Here is a 16,637-nt window from a genome sequence, read left to right as displayed (position 1 = left end):
CTTTAATAGACATGAGTAACAGTATTATAATCATCTTATGACATATTTATTTGTTATATTCATACAGCTATATTAAATAAAAAACAATGAAGAATTTAATAAACAGCTTAGTTATTTGTAATATACATATTTTTTAATACAAAGTCAGATTTTAGAAGTTGTACATAGAAAGCAAAAAGCACTTTACATATTCATAATTAGCTTTAATATTTCTTTATACTGTACACACTGAAAATGTTTATATTTACTGATAAGGAATGCCAAGTGTATCCATCACCATTTGAATAGCTTGCAGAGAATTGGTGATTTCTTCTATACTATCTCTTCTTAAAACCCAATCCTGTTTAAGTCTGTTTTAAAAAATAAAAATAAAAATATGGCATTAAAACAGTATATTCCTTAAAAGAGTTAATTTCTTAAAAGAGTTAATTTTTATCTTTATGTGTTAACTAATTCATGACACATCATTTCTCTTACAACCTTTTCAAAGAGGTGGAAGAACTTCATATTATTGCCAATTATCAGTTCTAGAATATTTCCTTATGATACTGGCTTCTTTGGAGCTTATACTACTTATTTTGCTACCATCTTTTGCTCATTGACCATCTCCTAATTACGAACCTGCTCTTGGACTTCCCCCAACTCCTGCTACCATTCTCATTAATATCAACATCCATATGGCTAAAAAACCAACAGCATTCTCAGTTTTTGCAACCCTTTCCTTCCATTCTTTCTTAACCAATCCTTTCTCACATAGTTTACATTCTAGACTTTATCACCACTTCTGATTTATCCATGTTATCTGCTTTAATACAGTCACTGAACCAATTCCTCCACCCTGCTGAGATCTCTAGTTCACTTGACCTCAACACATACCTATTGTTCATTAGAATGTTATTCTCACTTTCCTCCCTAACTAGTTTAGTTATCTCAATATTATTCCATTCTGTTTCTTTCTCTTATCAAACTTGTCTAGAAAATTCTATTTGGGTTCCAAATTAAATAGAAATATCTTCTTTCTCCATTCCTATACAGATATTGCTAAAGAAACTATACATTTTTATTTTATGTCAAATGGGCATTTGAATTGCCTAGTATGCTTCTGCTCTCCCAGATGACTATTTTATTTCTTTCCTCTTTTCAAATATCCCTTCCATACGCTCTAAGCTACTTCTGAGTTGTTGAGTTTAAAATATCACACCACATTGAGAAAACAGTATAAATCAGGGGAGAGTTTCATGTATCTTCTCACACAAATCCCTGCTATGTACACTTCCATCTTCTTATTCTTTCTTGTTAAAAATCTAAATGCCTCACCATTGGTTAGTGGTCAAAATGCGGTATGTATCCATACGATGGAAAGGAGTGATAGAAAGGAGTGAAATTTCAATCCATGATCACATTCATTCATCTTTTGGCCTTAAGTGCTATCTACATCCTCAAACCAACAGTACTCCAATTTTTATCTAAAAAATTGTTCTTCTGTTCAACCATAGGCATGATTTTCCAATGGCTTATTTATATTTTCCTCTTATTTATGCTGTAGGTTTCTCAAGCTTATTCAAAACAAAAGCCATGCCATGATGCAACACTCCTGCCCACTCTGTGCTATCCTCTCCTCAACTCACCCTCCAGGACTTAAAAATCACATGATGCTTTCTCGGCCATTCTCTTTATCTTAGTAGTTGTCACTATCTTTATTATTTCACTCATTAATCTGTTTGCTCATTGTCATTCTTCCTGAACCACATAGCTTTACGCTGCACAACCAAATTTAAGCACTTTGTAGTTCAAGATGCAGCTCTATATGATTTGTACTCCCTGATCATGGGGAGTAACCACATAAACAAACACACCTTAAAAAAAAAAGTAACATAAACTAGGTAAACCACAATTATCTTTATGGGTCTATAACAGGCTAAATGGTGACCCTGAAAGATATATCTATGTCTAGTCACAGAATCTGTGATGTTACATTATTTAGAAAAAAAGAAAACAGGTTTTTTTTCTTTTTTTGCTGATATACTTAAGTAAAAGATCTTGATATAAAATCATCCTGGATTGGGCTGGGGTTGTGGCTCAGTGGTAGAGCACTTGCTTAGCACATACAAGGCCCGGGTTCAATCCTCAGCACCACATAAAAATAGAGATTGACATGGAAAATAAAACTGATATAACAAGGTTCTTAGCATTTGGTCTGAACTATTTAACATAAGGAATTTGTTGAATAGCTACTAAATACCCAAAGCTACATCAATATTATTTCATTATAGTGAAATTGATTCCTTTAGATTTACTGAATAGTCTATTCTTTTACTTTTTTTTTTTGGAATAGTCTATTCTTATTCAAATGTTTTTTCTCTATGGTTAAGAACAATATCTTGTTTATGATAGTGTTAACAAATATATATTTAAATGAATGAATGGTGACATGAAATTATAGAATACAATTAACTGCTTACCTTGAAACTATTCTGGTCCTTATTGGTGTTTCTGGAATAACGGGAATACCTATGGAAGAATTCTTCTTTTGATTATTAAGTATTCTTTCAGCATTTATTTTATGTTTACGAGCTGTAAGTTTGTAGATGCTATAAATGCGGTCCACAACTTTGGGACTACTTCGTACATCCTAAAAAAGAAAGTGTACATTTACTAAAACCTAATAAAAATTCAATCTCTCCTAGAATAACAAAATCAATCATTTGAATACTATGCAGTAGGCTTTCAAGCTTTTAACAATCAAAAGCATGGCTCTCTAAGTATAGCAGGCAAATTATTTTAAATTGTGAAATAATATGTAAGACAATTATAAAGAGGAGAAATATTCAAAAATTGTAAATTTAATTCGATACTGAATGCAAAAAGAAACTATACTCAATATAACCTGTCATATCTAGATACTAAGTCCTATGAATTTTACCTCTTCCAACTTTCTAGAATCATCCACTTACCTCTCATTGACACAACCCTAGGTGAAGCACAATCTCTTGTCTAGCCACTACACATCTACATTTGCCTCCTTTAATGGTCTCCCCATATCTATACATGCTCTCCCAAATTCATTCTTCAGTCAGTAGCCAGGGTGATGCTAAAACTTAAATAGGAAAATATTATTCTCTTGCTTAAAATGCTTCAGTGGTGTCCACAATTATCAGGATAAAGGCAGGGCTCTGGTTACTCTTATGTTGATTGTGATACCTGGAGAGAATAACTCAGATGTCTCGGCACAGAAAAGCTTGAGACATATTTATGGTTATGATAGGTGGATAGAGAATTATACGTATCTTATTTCCTACCCTGCTAAGGTAATTTGTTATACTCTCTAGTAAGTAGGAAATTCTTATTTACATGACTAAAATAAATTCTATTTTCAGAATTCAGTTTCTTTAATATCAAAATGAAACAATGAATACACACACACACACACACACACACCGATACTAGGCAAAAAAACAACAACAACAAAAAAAAACAAGTTTGATCACATGCAAAATCATATTTAGTGTAATGGTTACTAAAGGAAAAACATAAAATCTATACATAAAAGAACATAGAAAATAAGCTCAAAGAAAAGTAACTGATCAATACTAACAGAGGCTCTGTTTGTTGTCTTCAACAAAACAGCCAACAAACAACAATTTTTTCTGTAAATGCTTCCACCCTTGTCTGCAACTTTGTCACCAGGCTTTTCTCGGTACATCTGCAAAAGCTCCAACAATGTGTGTATACAGTTTTCTACATCATAAACTGCTGAAGTAGTTTTCTCATACTTGAAGAGAACAGAATGAAATTAAAAGTTGTAATAAGCATACACCTTTAAAACTGCCCAACCGTAAAGACAGCTTAGAGCCAAATCTTTGAAGTATCTGCCACAGGTACAAAGGACTTCATGAGATAATTTTTTGTTACTCCTATCATATTTGAATCTTATATGCATATTAATCTTTTACTTTCCTAACCACTTCAAAAGTTCCACATAAAACAAATTAAAGCTAAAATATCTAAAAAAGAATATCTTGAAGTAAATAAAAGCAAGCTTCTAAAGAGAAGACCATTTTAGCAAGACTCTCTCATGAAAGAGAACTTATCTGTTACAGTTAGTCATAGAGTAAGATAATGAGTAAGGCAAGATCTAATTATACTATTTTACATCCTTCTTGAGAGGAAGATGTACTTTAGAATAAAAAAAATTTGATACTAAAAATCTAGGATTAGTTTTTCATGCTTTATTTAATGATACTATTACATTCTAGGATTCGTTTTTCATGCTTTATTTAATGATACTATTACATTCATACTGAAATTTGCATGTTTTCAAAAAATAATCATCCTAACATAAAAATAAGAAACCATTCATAGCTAACACTTGCATGGTATGTTTATGTATCAAGAACTTTTAAGTATATTAACTCATTTAATCTTCACAGTAACATTTTGAGATGAGTATTATTTTTTTCTATACCCATTTTACTGTGGAAGAAAGTAAAGCAAAGAGAGGCCAAATAATCTATAACAGCTTGCAGAACTGGGATTCAAATTCAGTAGTTTGGGTCTATGTTCTTAACCACTATTCCTCAATATATTGGGTACACTACAGTCATGGTTGTGAGGGTGGGCAAGGAAAGTAAATGTCTCATCTTAATACCACTGATTATATGCAACTTCTGTAAGCATTATCATTCCTTTTCTATAAAATGGGAAATATATGAGTTACTTTACAGGATTATTATAAGGATTAAATTAAATAATGTACAAAAATACTGACAAGTTCTCAATAATACTATTATTCATATTATTATTCATATTATAAAAGTAATAGAAATAAAACAACAAAATAGCATTCATATCTATAGTTATATTCATAAATTAAATATTTTCCCCATCAAGACTCTTCATATACATGAATTTTAATTTAGAGGCTTAATTTCAAACTTTGTTTTTTTTTTTCCTGTTTTGGTGCCATGGATTGAGACCAAGGGTAGTGCTTAACCACTGAGCCAAATCCCCAGCTTTTTTTTTTTTTTAATATTTATTTTGAGACAGTGTCTCACTAGGTTGCTTATAGTCTAAGCTGCTGAGGCTGGCTTAGAACCTGCAATCCTTCTGACTCCTTCCTGAGCTATTGGGATTAGGCATGCAGCACCATTCCCAGCCTAATTTCTAATTTAGAGCATTTCTACTCTACTTCGTAGAGACTCATCCAGTCCACACTGGATGTGTGTATATGTGGACATATGTATTTAATCCTGCAGAGTAATACCTTTATTTTACAATTTATATAAATTCTATCAATTCTATCTATCTAATAATTTGCAGAGTTACATTTCTTGAACAATGAATATTTCATTATTAAAATGGAAAACTACCTTAGCTACATTAAGCAAAACTTGTACAGGATATCTGATGACCTCCATACAAGGAACACTACGATTACAACTTCGGATTAAAACAAATATTTTAGAAATTGCTCCACTCTCAGCCATGTTCTCACAACAACGTGGAGATATTCTGGTAACAACCTCTGAAAGAGAAAAAGACACGTTAATTTTCAGTAACAACAATGCATTCCAATTCTATATATAACTATAATGTACTAAGTAGAAAAATAAATAAACAGAAAGAAGACCAATTGAATAGAGAAAGAGGACAGGGGAGGGACTGGGAGAAGAAGAAGTACAAAGGATTGAAATGGAGCAAACTGGCCGGGTGTGGTGGCGCATGCCCATAATCTCAGAGGCTTTAGAGGTGGAAGCAGGATGATTCCCAAGTTCAAAGCCAGCCTCAGTAACTTATCCAAGCCCTATGCAACTTAGCAAGATCCTGTCTCTAAGTGAAAAAATAAAAATAAAAAACAGACTGGGGATGTGGCTCAGTGGTTGAACACCCCTGGGTTCAATCCCTGGTACCTCTCTGCCCCCCCAAAAGAAATGGAGCATATGAAGTTATATGCATTTATGTCAAAATGAACCCCACTACAATGCTCCAAGAAAAAAAATGAAGTCTTAGTTAATACTGTGTAATCACAATGTTCTTTAAATATTCAAAGATAAAAAATGCATTCCTAATCTTATGCAAGATATTGTTATAACAAACTAACCGAGGTGTTTTAGGGCCTCAAGAATGGCAGAAAGGTGCTTATACGTTAAAAGATAATGAAGTGCAAGTGTGGTTCTTTTGTAGAGTTTATCTTCTTCTCTAATATCCCTATTAACCATCTGAAGACTTAACCGTATAGCTTTAATTTTTGTAAAATCATGTTTCTTCCTCCAAGAGTAGCCTCTCCATAATGCCTTAAAGAGATAAAAGAATGATTTTAAGATTACAGCCCATACTGTTTTGAATTTATATATACATTTATTTCTACAAAATAAATATTTTCAGTAAATTTATATGATATGAACAGATACATTTCAACTAAAACCTCAATTTTGGTTTTATTCCTGTATCAAAAACCATAGTTTTCACTTACCTGAAGTTTAGTTATTCTACCATTAAATTTTTCCTGTCTTTTGCGAAGGAGAAAGTGACATACTGCTTTCTGTATTACTGATGCAGCCCTATTTTTCTGGTTCATACATTCTTGAACTTCATGCTCAATTTTATGATGCTATAATATTTCTCAATAAATCTCTTTCATTCTAATTTTGCTCGAAACCATCTCTGTTTAAAATGTGAAGATTTTTTCACTTTTAATACACACAATTTTAAAAGTAGACAAAAAAGTACATATATTTATATACATATTTTATATATGTTAGCATTCTTCATAGCCATGTGAAGTTTACATGCTCCTTGAATTCTAAAAGCAGATAATATGAAGCTGCTATGAAGTGAAGGGGGAAGCCAAACTGGCTGTCAATGCTAAACTCTAAAGGAGAAAGAAATAGAAGGTCAAAACGCCTTTCAAACCTCCAGTATCATTTCCCCCTTCTACTTCGTAGAGACTCATCCAGTCCACACTGGATGTGTGTATATGTGGACGTATGTATTTAATCCTGCAGAGTAATACCTTTATTTTACAATTTATATAAATTCTATCAAACTATACAACATTCTGAAAATTATTTTTTCACTAAATATTTTATTGGTACATGCATGTTAATTACACAAATAAGAACTTTATTCAGAATATAGAATTCCTATAAACCATAATAAAAAAGAACATCAAGTAGAAAAAGGGACAAAGTGCATAAAAAGAAAGATTAGAAAGAGCACATGATACACAGATAAGAACTTGAATAATAAATGTAAAAATTTCAGAACTGCTGGCAATCAAGTAAATGAAAAACAAAATGAGATACCATTTCCAATTCACTGGAATGGCAAAAATCAGGGTGTCTTCTGATGCCACTGTTGTGAAGGATTTAGAGGAACAGGTACCCTCCAACTTTACTAGTGGGAGTATAATAAATGAGTAAAATTACATCAAAGAGTAATTCACAGCTTTATTGCTGTTCCATAAAGAAGATTTCCAAACTTACAGTCATTCTAATAGCTATATGCTGAAAGTGTTACATATTATATGATCTTTCCATAAGGAATCTGAGAATTGTTCAATATATGTCAAAAATTTCTAAGAGGAAAGTTACATCTCATAGATTTTCTGCAAAAGACAAACTGACCTGAATACAAATGGCTGAATTAACCCGTTTGTTAGCATTCTTCATAGCCTTGTGAACTTTATATGCTCTTTGAATTCTAAGAGCAGACAGGTGATAATATGCAGCTGCTGTGAAGTGAAGGAGCCAAGCTTTGGCTCTCTGTTCTAAAATCTAAAGGAGAAAAAGAATATTAATAATCAAGTGTCTGACTTTTTTGATACACCAATATTTTAACTGAAGAAATTTTTTGAAGTACTATAACAAATGAGTTGATTGCTCAGTTGAATAGCATGTAGAATATTAAAATATTTTATTTTTTATTGGTTCTTTTTAGTTATATATAATATTAGGATTCATTTTGACATAATTTAAAAACAGAATATAATTTGCTAAAATTCAGATCCCAGTACATCTCTTTTCCTTCCCCCACTTCCTGCCGTGTTCCCTTCCCTCTATTAAAGTGTCTGATTCTTAAGATAGTTTTTTCTCTTATGTAACTATCATGATTCAATGTGATTATAATCCTGTATTTCAAAATATTTAGAATAATTTAACTCATGATTCATAGTATGTAAGCAAAATTATAGCATTTAACTAAACTACCCAACAACAGCAATTTAAGACCTTCAATGTATGAATAATAAAAGATATCAATGCTAAAAACCAAAAAAGGCTACTGTATTCCAGCAGAATAGTTAGAAATGGTGATGTTAAATCTGATAAAATTATATGAATTAATTGTTCCAGTATTAGTGTAGCATAAATCCAGTGTAAGATTCTTATAGTATGGCTTTCAACAGTGATCTTGGGGCTTTAGATTTCTAATATATATGAGTAAAATACAAAAGAACTCTATTTTAGGTTCAAATCAGGCTGTTATGTCTATGCCAGTGCTTTATATATTGGAAGCCAAATGTCATGAGCTCCCTTAACAGAATTATCTTTTGCTGAAGATTGGGGTGACATCACAGGAATGGTAGTTACAATTCCTTAAGGGCAGCAAAAGACTACCTGAGTAAAAATTAACATCTTTAACCTATGAAACCTTTCCCTCATACTTCTTTCAGTTTTTTTGTTGAGTCATTATACAAGAGAAATTTTATTTTGCATCTCTGGCAATGGGAAGCAGCAGGGTCAAAGAACAAAAATCTGTGACACCCAATGCCTTTCTATGTAGCTCTGCAGCAGCTGAATGAACTCAAACTAATAATTATATTAGCTCTGAAAATATTCTCCAAAGACCAAAATGTCTTACCACCATTTAACGTCAAATACTTTCATTTCACGTGATTGAAACATTCTACTTAAAAAACTTACTTTTCTCCTTTCTAACCAGCCACGAACTAGTGCTTATAGAATAACTGTAGATTTTTTAATTCAAGATATTTTATTCTTTCACATTTCCCAGCCTCCCAGGCTTGTATATGTCTTTGTATGATCAAAACAGCAGATTTCTGCTGAAGAAAGAGCTGTCTTTTTTTATGTCCTCTAAAACGTGCTTGGATCAGACAAGCAGCATGATGTTTCTACAAGGAAAATTTTACAAATGACATTAATAGATAGAAATAATAAGATTTTCCACCTACTAGAGATTCTTGAATTTTTTTCAATGTTTGAGGATGTCATATTTCATAGATATGAAAAGGTGATACAGTCTGTATAGATCTATAGCCAAAATTGAAGGGACAAGTCAAGATCAATAGATATTTGGTGTTCTCTCCCTCTTACCCTCCTGATTCTTTTCATTGTGAGGAGGAAAAGGACTAAAGTTATTATAGGAAAAATACATTTACTAAAATAGCTAGCTACAATATAAAGAGCAGAGTGGTCATTATAACCAGCCATGAGGGAACTTCTGTGGTTTCAAGTACCACAAAGCATACCACCAGCATACTTTATGTTGCTCAATTACATAACATCATGACAATCTAATTTTCACACACACAGAGGATGTGAATTTAAATAATTTTAATTCACTTAAGCTAGGTTTGTTTTATAAACCTCCAGCTATTTGGGCAAGTAAATTTACCTCTCTAAACATTTTCCTCACCTTTAAGTTGAGTAGGATAATAGTAACTATCTTATAAGGCTGTATGAAGATCAAATTTGTTCATATACAAGAGCTTATCCAATGCTTGGCATACTTTAAGTATGACTAGTAAGAGTAATAACAATAATAGTTATATTATTAACCATAGTGAATATTACATGAACACTAAAATTTAAGTCAAATTTTAATTTTTGATTTTTTAACTAAAGCCCAAAGCTATTTTAAAATGCAGATGTTAAACAATTTAAATATATAATCAATAGTGTCTTAAAGAGCATGTTACTAAGTACTTGGCTTATACTAGACAAAATATGCTACATTCATTATGATTTCTCCAGATTGGTTATTTTCACTGAAAGCACTTCAAACTTGAGTTTGAAAATAACTTATAAATACATACGATATATGCATGCACTATATATATAAAATACTAGTGTCTTTCCAAGTAAAAATAACTTTTACTTGAGTATAATAGATATAAAATAAATGAATAATTAGGTCTAAAAATTCTTTTTGTATTATAAATGAGTTATTTTGATTTACACCTACTTTTGCCATTAAGAAGTGCTCATGAGCCATTCTTAAAGAAAGTATAGCTCTCCATTTTCTCTGAATGATAATTGTTGATGCTCTCATCTTCAAAAACCTAAAAAATAGTTATTATTGAAAAGCAATTTCAAATTTAATATATTCAACAAATATTTATTGTTCTCTTACTTCCAATACTGAGGAGAAAAAAATACAACAAATGCAAAACAAAAGGAAGCAGGAATTCATACTTAAGTTCTAGCAATCACAATTTTATGCATACACTTAAGACACAATAAAAAGGAAGTTTTGCAATTGGCAATATCCCAGTGAGCAGGAAACAAGAAGTTCCATAATTCTGGTGTGACAAATAATTTTGAACAAGATCAAAAGAAAGTATGACCATTTGGGTCCAGACAAAAACCTCCATAAAGTGAGTCATGACAAATAATAGTAAAGAATAAAGTCTGAGTGAGTCTCTGAGCAGACAGGAGGTGGTCAAAAAGAGAGGTTGGAAGATTACAAGTAGCATCAGATAAGAAAAGGACACTTATTTGAGAAGATGGGCTCTTTAATTTCTTCTCAGTATTATAGAAAAGGTAAAAAGATGAGTTTGTTTGATTGTCAGATTTCTTAGAAAATAAGACCGAATATCATTAAGAAAATTCACCATTTTGGTACAAGAAAATAAGATACCAGTCCTTAATATTGATAGTGGCAACTGTGTCTATATATTAAGTCCTCTAACTCTGCTCTGCTCTCCTAAACTGGACAGCAATCACAAATTCTGGGATGTGAAGAAAAATTCTTATAGTGTGAAATAAAAAGACCATTTAATAGCAGCCTCTAAAAATGTAAGTAAAACATACATTAAATGACTCAATAAGTAAGGAAATAGAATATGCATAGAAAGTTGGTAATTAGGGTCTTCATCATTAAGGACAAAGAGTATGAAGAGTAATACAAAGTAAAGAAAGAAAGAAAAAGAAATATGAAAACAAATTTAGCCAATAGCTATATCAACAACAACAAAAAGGACAAAAGCTTTAAGTGTATGTAAATATTTCTTACTAAATTATATCATTAAGGCTATGCTCTATATTTAAAAAGCAAGATATCCCAAGAGATATATTATGGTTCATGAATGGAGAAAATATCAACAAAAACTAACCATATAAATTGAGCATAGCAAATACTTATGAGGACTTGCCAACCACACATATACTGTTATGCTCTTCCACAGGGCTACAATACATTACCCTGTTCTCTCCTGTTTGGCATAGAAGCAACCTTGAATAATTTCAAAAGCTTTTAATACAGTTAAATATTCATTGCATGCTCTCCAACACCTATAATAGGCTTGAATCTTGCAGGCAGCTCTCACTTTACATAAATATTTCTTAGCTTTATATCTTCTCCATATAGCCTATCAAATACAAAAAATATAACAGGTATGCAATGACTGTCATTTTTTGTAAATTGGAAGAATTAGTATTAAGACAGTCAATCTGAGGTTAATGCAGATAAACAAAAATCAATTGTAGAAATAAAGTCACATACTAACTCCCATTAGAGTCTGGCATATAGTGAGTCCTCTGAGGACAGTGGTGCCGATATAATGAATGCCTGCCATGTACTTTAACACACATACCCTGTTGCTGGCTGTCAGAAAAGCCTAATGTAACCCTAGCCAATATTTTAAATTGTAAGATGTGCATTACATGTGGAAATCCAGATATATGTGCACCAATGCATTTGGAAGAACAGAAAGAAAATGAACACACTAACCTACTCTCCATTTCCTGGGGAGTAATCCTTACCACTCCACATACATTCTGGTTTTTGTGTGTAGTCTGTAAAGGAATCCTGATCTTAACTTTGTTTCCGATGTCACTTAATGGTATCTTCTGCTGAGTTACCTAAGCCATAAACATGTCTTGGATCCCTGTTCATGCTCAACATGATGTCAATTCTCTTCCTAACCAAATTAATTCTCCAAACTTCATTTTCACTAACCTATATTAAACTGTTGACTTTCACCTGATCAATGGCCTCTCAAATAGTCTCCCTCTTCTAGTTTTGTTCCCTTTACAGTTCACCTTTCACATTCCTGTCAGAGTAACTTTGTAAAAATAAAAATAATTCTAGCCTTCTCCTGCTTAAATTCCTTTATAAATTTTTTTCTGCATCTTACAAAGATATTCACAATTTTGCTCCTGGCCAGTCTTGCCCTATCTTACTTTGTACTCCTCTCTGAAGTTTTTCAATTTATGTGTTATCTCCTATAGCTGAAATAGTCCCTCCATACATTTTACTTGGCTCTTTCCAAATTTATCCTTTAGCCAAATATTTGAATATATATATGTCACTCACTCTAGAAAGCTTTCTCTGACCACAAGATTAGCCTAGATTCTTTTTGTTCCCACTAACATACACTTCTTACTTAATATTATTATTTCCCTTGCTCAATTAAGTTGTTTGAGGAGAGCAACTAAGTATATCTTACGGTCTATTCCTAAAACCCAGTACAATATTTAGCACCTTATTAGCACTAAACAGTTGTGGATTTTGAGAGAGAATATTATTTCTAAGCTTAACAGCAACTATCATGATAACAACATATCACACTTAGGTTCAAAGCCCAATTTATTGCGCATAGAACAAAAATAGCTGAAGTGCTCAGATTCAATTCCTGGATCTGCCTCCTTCCAATACAACATTGAAATTTTTGGTTAATTTTTTTCTCAGTTCTCTAATATTTTAACAGATAAAACTCTATTTTCCTCACACATTGGAGAATTTATTAAACAAAATAACAAAATGCTTTAGAAGCCAAAAGTGCTAAACTGAATAAAGTACATCTATATAATAAGCAGTTCTAGCTAATATATTATTAGAGGAATATAATTATCCTGTTTCATCCAATTATGCTAAATAACAGTTCACTTTAATTTAAAATTTACTCTTAAGAAATGTCAAATACGGAGATCCCATCTTTTCAAAATTCTTCCAGGAGTGCGATAATTAACACCTATGAAATGCATGAAGTGCAAGGTGACCAGGGTCAAAACAACTCCAGTTCTGTGCTGTCTTGCCTGAATCATCATTGGTGTCTTTCTCACTGTCAAAATAATGTTCTACTTTGGAAGATGATAAAATGGTCACGCAAAGTACTATTATTCTTTATGGCCTGCTTAAACTCATTTAAAAAATTCTCACAAACACTGACCAAAATATTGAAGCTTTATATTTAAAATAAGTAAATACCTGAATTTTATGGTGCTACTTTTAATTTTATAAAACTTCTGTTTCTGCATAAATCTTTTGATTCTAGCTTGAATTATAATAACACTCCTCCTGATTTGCAAATAGACTTGTCTTTGGTGTTTTGCAGATAGACGGGCTCTGTAGTGATTTTGTAAAATGATCGCTGCTTTTCTATATAGTAAAAACTGCTTTCTGGTTTGCCATGTCCTGATATAATGCTGTAAAGTGACAGCAGCTCTTTTCTGCTGAACAAATCTTCTCCAAAACACAGTCATCAGAAGGAAGGACTGAATTTGGAGGGCAGCACATTTCTGTATTTCCAGTTTTCTTGTGACTGTATCACAAAGATCTCTTTGAATCATTACTATAGTCCCACTTTGAGAATGATACTCTCCTTCCTGTGAAAAGCAAACAGAGAAGTGTTAAACCACCTGTAAATCATAACATCCCCACTTTGAACAGCTTCATATTGGGTTTTACTTCTGTAACAGTTGAATGCAGATTGGATAGCAAGACTGCCATCCTTTCCTCATATATATTTTAAATTTCTGTCTGTCTTCAGCCTGAAGAGGTCAGATTTCTGAATCTGCTTAAACACTTTTTTCTTTCCTTTTTAATTCTGACATATGACCTACAAAAATCTGTGTAATAAAAATCAGTTTTCTTTGTTCAATAAACAGCTTTGGCTCTGTGCATTAGGTAGAATGACCTAATTAGTGTGGCAGCCAGATGCATACATTGGATATTACTTCTTACCTTAAAACCTCTGTAAGAAGACTGTACAGAAGTAACTGTTTGGGTTCTTTTGCACTTAATGCTCTGTATCTTCTTTGAACAGAAATTATTGTTGCTCTAAAGTGGAGATAATGTCTCCTTGTGAGAAAAGCTTTAAAATGCTTCTGAATAATAATGGCAGCTTCATGCTGTTTCTGAGTTTGTTTCCTTATGTTGATGTCCTGAAAACTTGCTTGAATGCTATTTGTTTCTTCTTTACACATATTGGGTTGAAGAGCTTTTTGTTTCTTTTTATTTGCTCGACATCTGTCTTGTAACACTATTGTAGCCCACTGGCGCTTTTGGTAGAAACAATATTGCTTATATATTTTGTATGTGCTTTGTATTCTAATAGCAGCTCTGTTTTTCCCTTAAAAGCTGTCTTGTTTTCATTCCTTTATATGCAGCTTGAATGACCACTGCAGAATCCCATTGTCTGATAAAATTTTCTCTTTGCAATTTTGCAGCTCTGTATGTTCTATAATGTTGTTGAATTATAACTGAGGCACGTTTCTTAGTCTGAAATGAAACAAATGTTCTGTGCATTCTGAAAGTCGCCTGAATGAGAACAGCAGCCCTCTGCATTTCTTTCATTTGTCTCCTTACCACCCACCCTCTGTATGATGACTGGATCTTAATAACTGCCTTTTGTAACTGAAGGACTTGTAAGTGATGCTTCTTTCCACAAAGTTTTGCACGATATGTTCTCTGAATCCAAATAACAGTTTTCCTGAGAGAAAGGAATTTTCTTCTCATCATCACAGTTCTAAATCTCCTCTGAATAAGGATGGCAGCTAAATGCATAACTTTTAAAAGTCTCCTAGTTTTCATGCCCCTAAAAGTAGCCTGAAGGCGTACTTCAGATTGCCTCAATTGGTTATACCTCTGAAATTGTTTGTTTCTTGCCTTCACTGCTTGGTATCTTTGTTGTACTCTTTTTGTTGCCTTCTTTAACTTATTAAAATACATTTGCTGCTTGTATCTTCTATAGCATGACTGAATAAGTGTTGCTGCAACCTGCATCTTTCTTAGAGTTTGTCTAACTCTTGCTCCTCTAAAACTTGCCTGAAGAGTATTAATAGCCTTTAAAGTGGCCAGGTACTTTTCACGCTGAATTTTACCTTGACAATATGCTCTGTATCTTACTTGAATTGCAGCAGCTGCTCTTCTCATTGCATGGTATCTTACTCTTGACTGATACATTTTAAACATGGCTTTAATTAAAGTGGCTGCAATGTGCATGTGTTGAATATGTCTTCTTACTCTAATACCTCTATAAACAGCTTGGATTTTAATTGCTGTCTTCTTTAAATTAAGATACTCCTTTTGTTGTTGGTTTGTAATTTTGATATCTCGATACCACCTCTGAATTATGATAGCTGAAGCTCTGTAGATTGCATATTTCTTTTGGGCTCTGTAAGCTCTATATTTAGATTGTATAGTGATTGCTGCTTTGCTGAATTTCTTTATTCTTTTTCTCACTTTCATACCACGGTAAGCTGACTGTAAAACTAGCACAGCCATTTTTGTTTTCAAATACAAACGATGTTGTTCTCTCCCAATTCTGTAAGCTCTATAATACATTTGAATCAAAAGAGCAGCTTTTCTCATGAGTCTCCACCTCTTTTGTTGCACATGCATTCTATAGTATGACTGTATGATGGCCGCACATTTGTGCTTCCTTTGAATTTGTCTTCTCAGGGTTCTTCCTTTCCTTGCAGACTGAAGCACCAGTACTGCATGACGGAGTTCAACATACTCCATACGTTGTTTCTTTCCTATAGTCCATGCTCTTAGATGTTGCCGGATGATTAATGCTGCTGATTTTAACAATCTGAATTGTTTCTGGGCCTTGTTCATTCTAAAAATAGACTGAATCTTGATTGCAGCTTGATGTTCCCTTCTGATCTGCTGCCGGACTTTCCAGCCTCGATAAGCAGACTGAAGAGAAATCACAGCTGCTCTTTTCTTTAAAAAATGTGTTCTTATATCATAAGCAGATTTGTGTGCCCTGTACCATCTCTGAATTTTCATTACCGACCAAAGAACAGATTGATATTTTTCCCTTTTACTGTAGCCTCTAAAAGCAGTTTGAATTTTAAGAGCCGCTAGAGATTGTTGTTTCAATAGTCGGCGAACTTTGTAACCTCTGTAGACTGCTTGCAAACAAGTAGCTGCTCTTTTGACTTGCAAGAAGTTCTTCCTCTGATTGACTTGTACTTTGTATGCACGATAGTAATTCTGAATGACAACAACTGCTTTATAAGTTTTCAGGTAGTGCTGCCGCATCCTTCTCATTCTGAAATAAGACTGCAGCGAAACAGCAGCTTTTCTTTTCAATCTCATCTGCTTTCTGACCAGGTATCCTCTAACAAAAGCTTGCAATTTGATACAAGATTCACGTATCTGCACAT

At 32.8% G+C, this 16,637-nt stretch overlaps 1 pseudogene; it reads right to left on the bottom strand.

Annotated features, from left to right (window-relative positions):
• Positions 1 to 244: 244 nt before the first annotated feature.
• Positions 245 to 16,637, bottom strand: part of LOC143387963 (abnormal spindle-like microcephaly-associated protein) — a 55,014-nt pseudogene continuing 38,621 nt past the window's right edge.

The sequence above is a fragment of the Callospermophilus lateralis genome, chromosome 11 (genome assembly GCF_048772815.1).
Source record: "Callospermophilus lateralis isolate mCalLat2 chromosome 11, mCalLat2.hap1, whole genome shotgun sequence".
Lineage (NCBI taxonomy): Eukaryota > Metazoa > Chordata > Mammalia > Rodentia > Sciuridae > Callospermophilus > Callospermophilus lateralis.
Note: the sequence above shows the minus strand (reverse complement) of the source record. Positions and strands in the feature narration are given on the sequence as shown.